Raw genomic sequence first — 16,934 nt, 5'->3', positions numbered from 1 at the left:
TATTAGAGTGCATGGAATATATGGGAAAAGATTCAGGAACTTTATGCAAGGTAGAGCCCTACTTTGCAGATGTATTGGCTTAAACAATTGATGAATCTCTGTATGAAGGAGGGGACCCCATTGTCTGCTCACTTTAGCTAGTTTCATTCTATCATGAAGAATCTACTTTAACAGGGTATTGAGTTTTAGGATAATCATCATCCTTTGTTTTTGCTTGGCATTTTACTTGAGTCTTGGGATGTATTTTGCACTACGATCTGTATCAACAAACTTGATGGGCTGAAATTCAAAGATATAGAGAATGCTCTTTTGACTGAAGAAATGAACATGAAAAAAAATTATTCTTCCCGTAGTTCACATGCTTTATCCATTAGAGGTGGCAAAGGTGGCAAGAGAGATACTGAACATCATGGAAAGAACTCTCAAAATTCCGAGTCTAGGTCACGTGGACGCAACAAGTCCCGTGGACGCAACAAGTCCCGTGGATGTAAGTCTAATCTTACATGCCATTACTATGGGAATTAGGACACATATAGCCGCAATGCCATAAGATGTGTGATGATAAGCACAAAGAAAAGTGGAAAGAAAAAATGTGGGATAAATCAAATGATCACAGCATTATACCTGCAAAGTCTAACGTAAAGATTGAGGAGATAAATGTCATGCAACATGAGGATTCCGATGGTGGCTACATCTTAGTAGCATCTTCATGTGATGCCTCTCAATTGACCGAGGCTCACTGACGAAGGCTCGGTCTATGCATGCACAGTATTGGCTCTTGGATTCAAGTGCATCTTTTCATGGGACCCCCTACCATGAGTGGTTTCATACCTATCACAGTGTATCGGGTACTATGTGCTTAGGTGATGATCAATCTCTTGCTATTGTTGGCTTTGGTGATATCTCTCTATAGTCACCCTTTGGTAGCACTTTTGTTTTGCATAATGTACGTCATATATCCACACTGACTATCTAAAAGCCTTATGTATCATGGGCAACTTGATGATGCAGGTTATCATATATGCTTTGGTGATTCTGCATGGAAGAGAACTCATGGTAGGCTTGTTCTTGTAAGAGGTGCCAAGTCTGGCAGCCTCTACCCCTTGGTTGTATCTGGTACTATTGACCATGTTTTGTCAATGGGTTCTATCCCACATGTATCTCTCTGGCATGCTCTTCTTGGGCATATGTCGCTCAAGGGAATGAAAATGCTTAGTGCTTTGCAGTATCTTTCGCCTTTTGACTGCTCGCATTTTGAGTCATGTGATCGTTGTTTATATGGTAGATAGATTAGGATTTGGCATAAAAAGTTTGGTATTCCATGCATGGGTGAGCCTTTATCTATGTGCATTCAGATGTATGTGGACCTATGCATGTCAATCATTAGGGGGTGTGAAGTACTTTGTCACATTTATTGATGATTATTCATGTAAGGTTTGGGCTTATCCCATAAAGCTGAAATTTGATGTCTTGGCTATATTTCAATGTTGGCTTGCTCTCGCTGAGAATTAGTCTAAACACAGGCTGAAATGCCTAAGGATCAATAATGAGGTGAGTACATCTCATATGCCTTTGAGTAGCTTTGTGACGAGTGGGGTATTAAGCATCAGTTGATCGCCCCTTACACCCCTCCATAGAATAGTATGACTGAGCATATGAATAGGACTATCCAGGAGAGGGTCCGCAGTATGCTTAGCCAAGTAAGCTTAGCACAACATTTTTGGACTAAGATAGTATTTACTACCATGCATCTCATTAACAAGTCACCTTGTAGCGGTATTGACTTCCACGTTGCAGAGGAGGTATGGACAAGAAAGCCTCCCTCATATGCTCATTTGTGTGTCTTTGGATGTGAAGCCTTCTGCTGCTATGTGCCCTAGGACAAACACAATAAGCTGGATTCTAAAAGTGTGAAATGCATTTTCCTTGGCTATGGAAATATCAACTTTGGGATCTGCACGCATGAAAAGTGATCCGCAACCATGATGTTGTGTTCCATGAGAACAAAATGCATATGCACCCTAAGAAAGTTGTTGAGATACACTAGGTTATCTTTTAGGAGGAGCCCCTTGCTCCCGCATAGCCATCTAGATAGCTTGCACTAGAGCAGTTGATCCTCATAGTCACGATGTTAGACAGGATATTAGATAGGTAACACAACTTACATTGAGGTGTTCTACTAGAGATAGACAACCTCCTGACCGTTATGAGCCCTCCATAAATTATTTCTTGGTTAGAGATGCAGGAGAGCCTCTCACCTATGATAAGGCTCTGTGCAGGGGTGATGGTCACTCATGGGAGACGACTATGCAGTGTGAGATTGACTCGTTGTATAAGAATCGTACATGGGATTTGGTTTCCTTGCCTAGTGGCAAGAGGGCTTTGCCTTGCAAGTGGGTGTACAAGTTAAAAAGTACCCCTGGACACCCCAGACCAGCATATAAGGCCAAATTGATAGCAAAGGGTTTTAAGAAAGAGCATGGTGTTGACTTTGTGAGGTCTTCTCTCATGTGGTTAAGATGACCACCCTACACTTAGTCTTGGATTTATCTGCATAGCTTGACTTGGACTTGTATCAGTTGGATGTCAAGATGGCTTTCATACATGTGGACTTGCATGATGAGATATACATGAAGGAGCCTAAGGGCTTTGCAGAGCCTGGCAAGGAACCCCTAGTGTGCAGATTGAGAAAGAGTCTTTATAGCTTAAAGTAGGCACGTCCTAGGGAATGGTAGAAAAAATTTGAAGCATTCATGTAGTCACATGCTAGCAGGGAAAGCTCATGATGAGCTAGATACTCTTAAGGCTTTGCTCAAGAAGAGCTTTGAGATGAAAGATTTGGGACATGCCTCTCATATACTTTGTATGTGCATTATGCATGACAGGTCTCAGGGACTACTCTATCTGTCACAAAAGGGGTATATCTATAAAGTCCTTGAGTGCTTTCATATGCACAATGTGAATCCTATTGGCTGCTCATTGCCTTCTCATGTGAAGGTATCACAAGTCAATTTATCTGTAGAAAGATGAGAAAAGGGCCAAGATGGCCAAGATTCCCTATATATCTGCAGTGGGCAGTCTTATATATGCCATGATAGCCACCCATCCAGATATTATATTTGCAGTTGTGGTGTTGTGGCACATTATATGACTACATCTGGCAAGAGGCATTGAGATGCCATGAAGGGTATCATGAGGTACCTGAAGGGCATTGTTAATATGTGCATATGTTATGGTAGCTAGGATATAAGAGTCATGGGATATACTGACTCTGACTATGTAGGACATGCAGATAGTAGGAAGTCCACTTCTGTCTATGTGTTCACTTTTGTTGGAGGTGCTGTTTCATGGATGTCCATGGTGTAGAAATGCACGGCCCTTTCTACTACAGAGGTCGAGTATGTTGTAGCCACTGAGACTTACAAGGAGGCCATTTGGTTGGATCATTTGGTTGTTGACCTTGGTATTCCAGATACTATCCCTACACTGCATTTGAATTCTATGAGTGCTATCCAGTTAGCCAAGAATCTGGTCTTCCATGTGAAGATGAAACACATTGAGGTGAGATATCACTTCATTCATGAGGTCATTGCAGATAGACCTTGTCAAGATCTCAATTGACCAAAATCCTGCAGACTTGCTCACGAAAAGCCTCTCTATAGAGTGCTTTGTCTTTCTTAGGAGGTTGATTGGCATTGGATGAGATGACATCTTTCCTCATCCTATTGTATCTATGTAAATGTTGTACTGTCTTTTCAATTTTTTTTTCACTCCTCACTGAGGCGGTATCACCTTTAAGTGGGAGATTATTGGGTATAAAGGCGTCTTTGCCTAGCCACTTGTGTATTACTCACTAACAGTACCCATGCTTGCACACTACACGTGGCAGGCGCCCATAACTATCTCTTCATTCTTTATTCTTTCAATGACATTTGAATAAAGGGAAGACTAGTCACACATTGTGACTATTAGAGTTTCCACATTGTTTGTGTCTCTCTCTCTTGCTCTTACTCCTTCCACCATAGCTCTTGCTCCCTCTTGTGCTTCCACTTTAGGGCTCACCTCCCTTCAATTTAGTATATTGCACCTACCTACAACTAGCATAGTTATAGTGTCAGTCAATTAGTATGGTCAGTTATGCATTGTTTGAGTTAGTAGGCCACTTTTCTTTATTTTGTATCTTATCTATACTTTGTGTATATTGTATTGTGTGTGGAAGAAGAAGAAAAAACTAGCAAGAACATGTTTTGGCCTACATCTCTTTTCTTGTGTTCTTGAGTGAGCTTCCCCTTGTGTGTATGGTCTGAGTTTGATGCAACAACTCAAGCAAATCCCTCCTCCATGTGATTCTCAAGATGGTATCAGAGTGGTGCCACTAAGAGAGGTTGATTTTGAAGGCCAAAGTGAAGGAGAAAAAAACAAGCATTTGAGCAAGCACACAACAGGTAAGAAGCTCCCCCATTCTTCTACTCTTTCTCTTGGATAGTGTCTATGGAGGCATCAAAAGCATGGGTAGAGTGAAAATCTCAATTTGATTTGAGATTGTGTGTGTGAGTAGAGCACTATATATTCTACAAATAGGCCCTTTATTAGGACTTTTTCGTTGCCTTTTTGGGCATCTGAGGCCATTTTGGGTCCCATTTTAGACATGCGAGATTGCAAACAATAGTTTCGGGGCATATTATAGAAAGTGGATACACATATTGTAGGTTTCAAATTTGTAAATTTTGATGTGTTTAGACACCACTTGATAGTAGCTAATGAGTGACATTAATCAGAGCCTCTATGCAATCAACTGGAAATGCGCCTTGTACTGTCGATGCTATTACTGTTGGTGATGCCACCATTTAAGTTGTTAAAGCCGACTGAATCTTTTGTTGATGCTCGTGATGTCGATTATGCAAGCATCGATGCTATTACTGCTACATCAGTTGATGCTATTGATGATGCCAAAGACATCATTTTTCTATTGATCGTAGGGATGCTAGTCATGATGCTAACTATTGTTGCATCACGTACTAGTCATGATGGCGAAGAAGTCCACGTTTTTGTTGTTCTCCACCAATGCTAGTGATTTTCTATGCTTCTACTGATAGAAGTGAGTCAAACTCCATTGCAGGCCCTTTTTCTCTTCACATGCTTCCTCAGCACATTCATCTCTTGCCCCTTTCTGTGCACAAGCCATCTTTGACATTCGGTGCCCGAGCTTCTCAAGGTTCTAGTCCCGGCTCTGATACCATATTACAAAATGAGATATATATATATGGAGACAAAGGCACAAGCATGAAGGGTAGTAGTCATGCTCCTTGTTCATCCCATTTTTTCAACACACTGTAAAGTCAACTTGAAAGGTGAGAAGGATCGAAGCTTGCACGCGAGCTATGGCGGGAGAGCAAGAGCAAGAAAGAGAGAGACAAGAAATGGGAACTCCAACAGTCACAATGTGTGACCGGGCCTTCCTTTATTCAAACTATCACTAAAAGAATAAAGAATAAAGTGACGTGACGGGCGCCCGCCACCTGCAGTGTGCAGTGGCGGGTACTGTCAGTGTAGTAATACACGGGGCGGCACGGCGGAGGCGCCTTTACCCCCAACAACCTCCCACTTAAAGGCGAATCTGCCCTAGTGAGAGAGAAAAGAAAAAGAAAAGACAGTACAAATGTACATAGGTACAAGGGATGAGGAAAGGCGACATCTCATCCAACGCCCATCAACCTCTTGAGGAAGGCAAAGCGCTCAGTAGTGAGGCTCTTCGTGAGCAGATCTGCAGGATTCTCGTCAGTGGAGATCTTGACAAGGTCAACAGACCTATCCTCCACGACACCACGTATGAAGTGATACCTCACCTCAATGTGTTTCGTCTTCGCATGGAAGACCGGATTCTTAGCCAACTGAATGGCACTCATAGAATCCGAATGCAGTGTAGGTGTAGCATCAATCCCAAGGTCAGCAACTAGACGGCCTAACCATATGGCCTCCTTGTAAGGCTCAGTGGCTGCAACATACTCGCCCTCAGTGGTAGACAAAGCCGTACACTTCTGAACCCTGGACATCCAAGAGACAGCCCCTCCAGCATAGGTGAATACATAGCTAGAAGTGGACTTCCTACTATCTGCATGTCTTGCATAATCGGAGTCAGTGTACCCCACGACCCCTGTATCCTAGCTGCCATAGCAAATACACATATCTGCTGTGCCCTTCAGGTACCTCATGATACCCTTCACGGCATCCCAATGTCTGCTGCCAGGTGTAGCCATATAGCGTGCCACAACACCAACTGCATGCGCAATATCTGGACGAGTGGCTATCATGGCATACATCAAACTGCCCACGGCTGAAGCATAAGGGATCTTGGCCATCTCGGCCCTCTGCTCATCTATCTGCGGACAATTGGCCTGTGATACCTTCACATAAGAAGGTAATGGACAGCCAATAGGCTTTACGTCCTGCATGCGGAAGCGCTCAAGGACTTTATGAATGTACTCCCGCTGTGAGAGATACAAAAGCCCCTGATGCCTATCGTGCTTAATGCGCATTCCAAGTATATGTGAGGCCTGTCCCAAATCCTTCATCTCAAAGCTCTTCTTCAGCTGAGATTTAAGACCATCTAGCTCATCATGAGCTTTCCTTGCTATCAGCATATCATCAACATAGAGTACCAAGATGAGCAAACTGCTATCACAGGTTTTCTTCGTGTAAAGACACGGATCCATATCACTCTTGCTGTAGCCTGTGACTGCATAAAGGCATCAAACTTATGATACCATTCCCTAGGTGCCTGCTTCAAGCCATACAAGCTCTTCTTCAACTTGCACACTAGGTGCTCCCTGCTAGGTTCTGCAAAGCCCTTAGGTTGATCCATATAGATCTCATCATGCAAGTCCCCATGTAGAAAAGCCGTCTTGACATCCATCTGATATAGATCTAAGTCAAGCTGTGCAACCAAAGCCAAGACTAAGCGCAGGGTGGTCATCTTAACCACAGGAGAGAAGACCTCATCAAAGTCCACACCATGTTCCTGCTTAAAACCCTTTGCTACCAATCTAGCCTTGTATGCCGGCTTGGGGTGTCCAGGGGTACTTTTTAGCTTGTACACCCACTTGCATGGCAAAGCCTTCTTGCCCTTAGGCAAAGGCAACCAAATCCCAAGTCTCATTCTTATGCAGGGAGTCTATCTCAGACTGCATAGCCCTCTCCCAGGAGTGACTGTCACCCCTGCGCATAGCCTCATCATAAGTGAAAGGCTCTCCTGCATTTGTAACCAAAACATAATGCATAGAGGGCTGAAATCTGTCAAGTGGACGTCTGTCTCTGCAGATCGTCTCACCGCAGGCTCTGCTGCCTGTCTAACTGCCTGTCCAACACCTTGGCCCTGTGGAGGAACTGTTGCAGGCTGTACTACTGGCTGTGCTGGAGCTCTAGGCTCCTCCTGAAAGATCACTTTGCGGATCTCAACCACCTTCTCAGGCTACCTGTGCATCTTGTCTTCATGGAAGACAACATCATGGCTGCGTACTATTTTCCGCGCCTGCGGATCCCATAGGTGATAGCCCATCTCTCCTGACTCACCATAGCCGAGGAATATGCATTTAATGCTCTTTGGATCCAATTTACTCCTCTTGTCCTTGGGCACGTGGCAGAATGCCTCACATCCAAACACACGGAGATGCGCATAAGAGGGTGGCTTACCAGCCCAAACTTCCTCTGCAGCCTGGAAATCCAATCCACTGGAAGGCGATCGGTTTATGACATGCACTGCCGTACTAACTGCCTCAGCCCAAAAACTCTGGGGTAGGCCCGCATGGCTAAGCATAGAGCGCACACGCTCTTGAATAGTCCTGTTCATGCGCTCAGCCAAACCATTCTGGGGTAGGGTGTAAGGGGCAGTCAACTGACGCTTAATACCCCTGTCATCACAAAACTGCTCAAAAGCACGTGAGACATATTCTCCCCCATTGTCAGTCCTAAGGCATTTCAGCCTATACCTAGTCTGGTTCTCAACAAGAGCAAGCCAATGCTGAAAGACTGCCAAGACATCGGACTTTTGCTTTATGGGATAAGCCCACACTTTCCTAGAAAAATCATCAATGAAGGTAACAAAGTACTTCGCGCCACCCATAGACATGCAAGGCATAGGCCCACAAACATCGGAATGCACCAATGCCAAGGGCTCACTCATGCGTGGCCTACCCGATTTCTTATGCGTAGACCTATTCTGCTTACCATAAAGACAATGATCACACGAGTCAAAACGTGCATAGTCCAAAGGCAGAAGATACTGCAAACCAGATAACATTTTCATTCCCTTCAAAGACATATGCCCCAAACGAGCATGCCAAAGTGATACATGTGGGATAGAGCCCACTGCCAAAACATGGTCTACAGAAGACCCAGATACAACAAGAGGATAGAGGCTGCCAGCCTTGGCGCCTCTAGCAAGCACAAGTCTGCCTTTGGTAATTTTCTAGGCAGAATCCCCAAAACAGACATGAAACCCTGCATCATCCAACTGTCCTGCAGACATAAGACTGCGCGTAAGCGCAGGTACATGACGTACATCCCTGAGCAAAAAGGAACTGCCAGTGGAAAACTGCAACTGAATATCTCCACAGCCCACAATATCAAGAGACCTGTCATCTCCAAGTCTGACTGATCCAGATACAGTACGGTAAGAGTGAAACCACTCATGGTAAGGCGTCACATGGAAGGATGCACCTGAATCCAATAACCAGCACTGTGCATACATACTAGATGTCTCAGTCAAGTGTGAAGCATCAGAAGAACTAGCTGCAAGTATAAACTCATCACCACCATCGGACTCCTCAGTTTGCGTGACATTAATTTCCTCAATCTTGACGCTGGACTTCGCAGGTACTATGCTGCGATCAGAGGACTTCTCCTGCACTTTATCTTTCCCCTTATCCTTGCACTTCTCATTGCGCAACTCATGACACTGTGGTCTAATATGGCCCTTTTTCCCACAATGATGACAAGTGACATTTGCATTGCGCCCACGCGACTTACTACGTGACTTGCCACGAGATTTAGACCGACCCTTCTGCGAGTCACGGCCTCGGCCATTACCACGGTCATACCTGTCATTCCTGCCTCTAACTGTCAAAGCATGACTACCACGAGAGGCATCCAAGTTTTTGTGATTCACCTCTTCCTGAAGAAGAGCACTCTCAACATCTGCAAATTTTAGAGTAGCACTAGAGCACAAAGAGCAGTGCGGAATACATCCCATGACTCATTCAGAGTCCCAAGCAAGAAAAGAGGAGTTACTTCCTCTCCAAAGGTGATATCCTGCGAAGTCAGGTTCTTCAGTATAGCATGGAACTAGCTCAAGTGAGCAGACATAGTCGCATTATCCTTCATGCGCAGATCCATAAGCTGCTTCAATGAGTACATCTGACTCGCCGGACTTTTCTTATCATAAAGATTCTTGATCTTATTCCATAGATCCCATGCACTTTGTGCTTCCTCAAATACATTATAATGTACCTGTTTAGTGAGAGACAATACAATCGTGGACTTGCATAACTCATCAAGTTCAAGCCAGTCGTCATTGTCCATAGTTTCAGGCTGCTTCCCACTCAACCGAAGTGGCTTAATCTGAGATTTCTGCACCAAAACCTGCCATATTTGACTCTTCCAGTGAGAGTAGTGGTACCATCCAACTTTGTAATGTTAAATATGGCACTATTATGCGAAGATGACGCCATTATGTAGGCTGGAAATGCCCAAACAGTCCAAAACTGCTTGCTGTTTTACTGCAGAAACTGCCCAAAAATGACCAAAACGGGGTCCAAAGGGCGAGCAAAGTGTTCCAAAAGTTTCTGCCCACTTAGTACTAGGTGCGGTACACCAAATCAGGATATTTCAGCATGAAAAGTACACCTCAGTCCACCAATAACTGCTTGCTGTAATAAATTGTAGGTATGCAGTCTAGAGAGCAAACTGTCCCAAAATAGGATCCAATGTCAAGCAAACAATGCTAGGTCCAAAGCCGGCATGAAACGGACATAAGCAAGGCCAATGACAGTGAAAAGAACATGAGCTCAACACCGAAGCATGTCAAAATAACATCTGCCAGTGAAAGGCACACCCCCAGACACTCTAGGCAAAGTGTTCCTGTAACTGCCAAAACTTGACACAAATAGGTTTCTGCTAAAAAAGAAAGATCCAAATATGAGACTTAGCTCATAAGCATCCTGTGAACCAAGAGTACATCAATGCATATCCATAAAGATCGGAGTATGATCCCAAAGTCTCAATGCGTATGTAGCTGCTCAAGACATAAACTGCTCCAAATACATGTAAGTGCTCCAATAGCATGCAACTGTCAAAGGTCAAGCAAGCATGTAAAATGCTCCCACTGGCACAAAAGGCATACAAAGCGAGCTCAGAAGCTCAAACAACCCAAGAGAAAGCACCAGTGATAAGTGACCCTGTCAATGCATCAAGCGCATCCAAGAGAGCATGACATACATGAAGCACCGGTCGTATTAACCATGAAGCAATACATAAGCCTAAATAAGCTCTCGGTCAACTCAATGACATCCAAATAGCAACCAAGATAAATGATCAAGTAAGCCGGGAATGCACAAATACATCCAAATCCAAGCTCCAAATGTCGGTATGGCATACACGAACCAAATAGCATATGTCACGAACCAAAGCATGTAATGCAAAAGCTTAACTGTCAAGCAGAGACATGAGGCATAGGTGGTCCACGAGCATGCCAAGTCGGTCCAAATGCCAGTGAAGACAGAGCTAATGCGAAGCTCAAAAGCATCCCATAATCTCATACATATGCTCCAAGTCGTCCCCAAATGTCAGAGACATCATGCCAAAGCTCAAAGCATACATCCGGTATCGGTAGGTAAGTGCCAAAGCATGTAAAGTACCTTCAGCCCACTGTTATTCCAGCATGTATTTACTGTTCTAAACAGTAGATTTCAGCCTCGAATTCAAGCCAAAATCATGGTCAAACCAAATGCATACATCCCCAATACATCCGGGTAGGAAGTAGACCGCATACGGGCATCAAATAGCTCCAATGGAATGAGGCATAAGCAACAAATGTCAGTGTCAGGGGTGCTGCCCTGTTTCCAGCACTGTTATGCAGTAAATGACAGTTTCAAAACTGAGAATGATCAGCTCCCAACCTCAATGTCAAGCCAAAGCATCAAAATGACATCCAAAAATGGCTCAAATGCCCTCCAAATAGGCGAATGATGAGTGCTCCATGAGCAACAAAGCATTCAACTGTAAAACGTGGAGGTCAAAGTTTGAAAATGGGCGCCATATTCAGCATGTTGAGGCCTGGAGTGCTGCTTTAATCACGTGGCTGAATGTTGAGTGTGGGGGGGCTCAATGATGGCCCAATGTAGGCACATACCAAGCCATGAAGGCCCAATGCAAAGGGGAGGGAAGATATGAGCTATGGAGCTCAAGAAGAGTGGCTGCCCTTTGTTCCTGCCCTATTTCAAACTGAGAATACACTCAAATGCCTGCAAATGCTAAAGCAATACCTCAAGGGCAAGGCCCTGATGAAGCTCAAGAAGGCCGGGATGGAGCTCGGGAAGTCGGGGAGAGTCGGGAGCTCAAGAGGTCGGCTATGGCTGCCAGGATGGAGACCCAATGCGTGAAGCGAGTCGATGCAAAGGTCGGGAAGCACCGAGTCGAGCTCGAGCAAGAGAATGCCAAGCTCTGATACCAGTTGAAAGGTGAGAAGGATCGAAGCTTGGACGCGAGCTATGGCGGGAGAGCAAGAGCAAGAAAGAGAGAGACAAGAAATGGAAACTCCAACAGTCACAATGTGTGACCGGGCCTTCCTTTATTCAAACTGTCACTAAAAGAATAAAGAATAAAGTGACGTGACGGGCGCCTACCACCTGCAGTGTGCAGTGGCGGGTACTGTCAGTGTAGTAATACACGGGGCGGCACGGCGGAGGTGCCTTTACCCCCAACACAACTCACTACAACACACATACACAAAGAAAGTAACCTAGTTCTGACCATGGTTAAGTCACTATGACTTAACCTTATTCAAACTAAGGTAGGACTATGAGCTTGAACCTCAACAATATACACTTCTTCTTGCAATTCACCATGCAAGAAGGCTTACTTAACATCCATTTTCTACAAAATCTAAGCTTTGGCTACTACCAAGGCAATCATGCATCTAATAGTTGCCATCCTTGCAACTAGACTGAATGTCTCTTCATAATCTATGCCATATATTTGAGCATAGCCTTTTGCAACCAACCTAGCCTTATACCTACTAACGGAACCATATGCATTATGCTTGACTTTGTAAACCCACTTATAGCCAATAGCTTTCTTACTCTTAGGCAAGGGTACCAACAGCATTGCTGCATCCCAATGAGCATGACGAATAGTATCCTCAAAACAAGTGGGCTCAACATCCTCAACTAGTTTCATTATATAAGCATAATGGTGAGCTACATAACCTTCAAAACCAAATCTTTTAACAAGGTATCTGACCATGCTAGACTTGCATACCACTTGATCACTCAATGGAGCCTTTACATTACTATGAGCTCTCTATACACCTGGTATCTTGATGTGACTAAAGGAATACCAAGCTCATCATCCAAACTCTGTGAACCACTAGAATCTCCATCAAATCCCAAATGATTAGTAGATGCATCATTACCATCCATCACTTTCTTATTTCCTTTGTCTTTGCTTGCAACACTTATAGATCAGCTTAAAGATGTGGGGCTACTCAGTCTCCCACACCAAGGACTCACTATAGGTGTAGTAATAGATAACTTTTTTGGTCCACTAAGACTCCATAATTCTTGCTTTTCTTTTTGCACATAGCTATCATGATCATTATCATCATCTAATACATCACCAGTAGGTGCATACCAACTACTCATCTCATAAAAAATAACATCCGTGCTCACTCTAAACTCACCTGCGAGCGACAAGGTTATAATAACGATACCCTTTCTTCTCTAAAGAGTATCCAATAAAAATACATTTTTTATCCTTTGAATCAAGCTTCTTTCATAGCTTATCTAGCACATGAACATATGCAACACATCCAAATATCTTGAAGTGTGATACATCGGGCTTCTTGCCAGTAAAGCATTATTCGGGAGTCATCCCATGAATTGCACTATTGTGGGAGTTCTGCTCATAATATAGACAGCAGTATGGATAGCTTTAGACCAAAAATGTTTTGGCATATTCTTTTCAACCATTAATGCCCATGCAACTTCTAGAATATGCCTATTTTTTCTTTCTCCAACCCCATTTTGTTGTGGGGTATATCTGCAAGTAAATTAGCATCTTTATCCCATGAGTCTTCAAGAAGCCACTAAACTTATTAGAGAGGTACTCCCCCCCTCCATCTGATCTCAAGTACTTAACTTTCAAGCCTGTTTCTGTTTCAACAGCTGCCTTGAAAGATTTGAAGTGCTCAAATACATCACTCTTTTTCTTCATGAAATATACCCATTGCTTCCTTGAACAGTCTCATCAATAAATGTAACAAAGTATTTGCTACCACCAAGAGATACATTTTTTGTAGATTCCCCAAACATTTGTATGCACTACATCAAGTATATTTCTACTCACTTCTCTGTCATGCGAGAAGGGTTGTCTCTCTTGCATATCAAACTGCCATGCTTCACAGACTTTATGAAATTCTGCAACTCTAAAATAAGGCAACCCTGTAACCAATCCTTTGGATTGCATTAATTTCAACCTTTGCACATTTTTATGTCCAATACATTTATACCATATTTCAATGTCTACAACCACTCCTTTTCCTTTAGCATAAATAGCAGCATCCATTGCAGGCATTCCAGCATCTAAAGTGAACATGCACCCAACTCTACTTCCTTTTTTGACCAACTTGCACTTATCATTAAAGTCTTCTATAAAACAACATTTTACATTGAATCAAACTTGCAACCCTTGATCTACCATTTGGCTAAGAAACACTAGATTCTTTGTGATTGAGGGCACATGTAATATATCTATTAGACTCTTAGTCTAGCCATCATGCAAGGACAAGGGAACCTTTCTAATGTGTGAAATTGGGTGGCATGAATCATCACCCATCTGCACATAACCTGGATTTTGTAAGTCCTATATCCCCTTTCTTGTAATCACATTCATCATATACTGTATAACAAATAGACACTCATTTTTGTATTCATTTTGTCGTGAAGACGATGCATAGTTTCATTGCTGTAATTTACCATTGTGAATGTCATCCTTCTTAGCATAGCAATGAGCATATGACATGTTTTGCCACAATAATGGCAAAAAATAGCAGAATTTCTAGAACCTCTATTTTGTCATCCACCTCTTCCTCTAGAGCTCCCCATGCCTCTAAAATTTCATCAATCTCTTGAAACCTACATTTCATCAAATTGTTGATTGAACATGTTTTGCTTGTTATTGCCAGCACATCCCATACCATGGCCTCTTGAACAAGATCTACCGTGTCCCCTTCCTGAACTTGAGTAAAATGCTTGGACTTGTTCACCATTTCTTTCAAACAAATCACCTTGCATATTGATCTCTTTGGTAATCATGAGAGAGACCAACTCATCAAAATCTAGAAATGGTTTCTGTACGTACACAGAAGTGACAAATGATTTCCATGCCTTCTCATTATTAAAGCCACTCAAAGTGGATGAAACCAAATCATCATCATCAAGCATTACATCAATCACTGCTAGAGCATCTGCAATGCTCCTCACCTTCAAGACATACTCATTGATAGACATTTTCCCTTTCTTCAAGGTATTCAACTCTTGCTTAAGTTGAATCTTTCGTGCCTTTTTATTCACTAAAAACATGTTCTCAAAAATTGTCCAAGTTGCATGTGAAGTTTTTGCATTCTTGATATGTTCCAGCATAGTATTATTAATGACAGCAGAAAACCAATACATCAACTTTTTGTCTTTAGCATTCCATTCTTTCCATGCCTTACAGTCAGAGGGATACTTAGCTTTGGCTCCTTTTCTTCACCTAAAACAAACTCATAAAGGCCCTTTTCAATGAGGAAGTTTGTCACACGAAACTTCCGTGAAGGGTAGTTTTTCTTGTCGAGCTTCTCAATAATGGGATTTCCACCGTTCTCTACCATTATCACAAAAAATGATACAATACAGCAAGCTAGTCTTCTGCAACCTTTCACAAGAAGTGCAGAGCAATACACCAAGCAACCATTTTCACTGATTTCTCAATAATACATGTAATAAATTCAAAATCTGTAACATCTACACCCACTTTCTATCAATATAGATGAAATCACAGTATACCTTGAAAGTGCTATCCGCAACGTTGCGGCTCTAAAAAGAGGCCGAAATCAGCTTTCAAATGCCCAAAAAAACTATGGGGCAGCCTTGAAGGGCTGATTTGCAGAACATACAGTGCTCTGCTTGCACACCAAATCTCACAACAATTTGAGATTTTCACTCTACCCTGCTTCTGGTGCCTCCACATGCACTATCCAAGAGAAAGAGTGGAAGAATGGGAGAGCATCTTACCCATTGCTTGCTTGCTCAAACCTTGCTTCTTTTCCTTTACTTCAGCCTTCAAAATCAGCCTCTCTTAATGGGGCCACTCTGATACCATGTCAAGAATCATGTGGTGGGGGGACTTGCTTTAGCTAGTATGCCAAACACACACTCTATACACAAGAGGAAGCTCACTCAAGAACATAAGAAGACAGATAGAGGCCAAAACATTTTCTTATTGATTTCTTATTCTTCTTCACTACACTATACAATGTACACAAAGTATAGATAAGATACAACATAAAGGAAAGTGGCCTACTAAGTCAAACAATGCATAATAAACTACAGTAATCAATTGGAACACAACATTAGTGAGTTTGGGAATCTCCCAATTCCCATTTTTTGAATACTAAAAAGGTGGCACCCAGATAACATGCCCATAAGTTTTTCAAAATCATATGATGTGACCTATCATTAGAAAGCTCTTGAAAAATGGAATGAATTGAGCTATAGAGTGCTCGATTTGGAGTTATAGTGTTCAAGTAATGACAAATCCAAAGATTTGACCATGTGTCCCAAACTTATGAAAAATTCCCATATTCCCCAATATGGTGTTTTAGCGCTATATCTTTGCCAAATGTAGATATATGTAACAAACTAAATATAATAAGTGATAATTCAGTGTCCATGTGAATATCATAATGACCACCAACCTGCTAAGTGTAGATGTGCAGACCCATCTAGCCATATAGTCCATCATCAATGTCCACACGTGTTGAGCTTGCCATCTCAACATAATTGTTATTAGGGATTAATTGATCATGTTGCAAAGAATATAAGAACCTATGACTACATTATATTGAAGGGTTATAATTGAGTTGCATGGTCCTAAGTGCATTTGTAAACAATAGACATATTCTCTTAAAAAGACATTACGAGATTAACCATCCTTATATTCCGAGGTTAATTATCTTGGACTCTTTCTTTGATGAGAGAACTTTACACGAACTTATATACTATAAACAAAAGGATGGATTCCAAGATTTGAGCAAGTTGGAAACTAAGCCTTGATTACCTTCAAATGGGAAATAAGCATGAGGAACTACTTAGGATCAAACATGAATATGAACTTGTGTTTGAACAACTTTTATGTATTGACAATGTGTTATGCATTTATTTCCTAAGGGAGGTTATATTCCTTGAGAGGGAATGTTGTGAATTGTAGTTTTCCTTATGGAATACTCAAAGGAATTTCTTTGATTCTAGAAACATTTTAAAGGATATGATGCTTGTCTTAGAAACAAAATGGTTTTGTAGTGGAAAGACAAGTTGTTTTCCTTTTTTGAATTTGAATCATGAAAATCCCCAAAGGGGAAGAGTTGTTCTCATTTCTAGGATCTATCAGAAGAGGGTTTGATG

Source organism: Lygodium microphyllum, unplaced genomic scaffold (genome assembly GCF_053477565.2).
Source record: "Lygodium microphyllum isolate KBCC unplaced genomic scaffold, Lygodium_microphyllum_v1.1.10 scaffold_32, whole genome shotgun sequence".
Lineage (NCBI taxonomy): Eukaryota > Viridiplantae > Streptophyta > Polypodiopsida > Schizaeales > Lygodiaceae > Lygodium > Lygodium microphyllum.
This window is presented reverse-complemented; position numbering follows the sequence as displayed.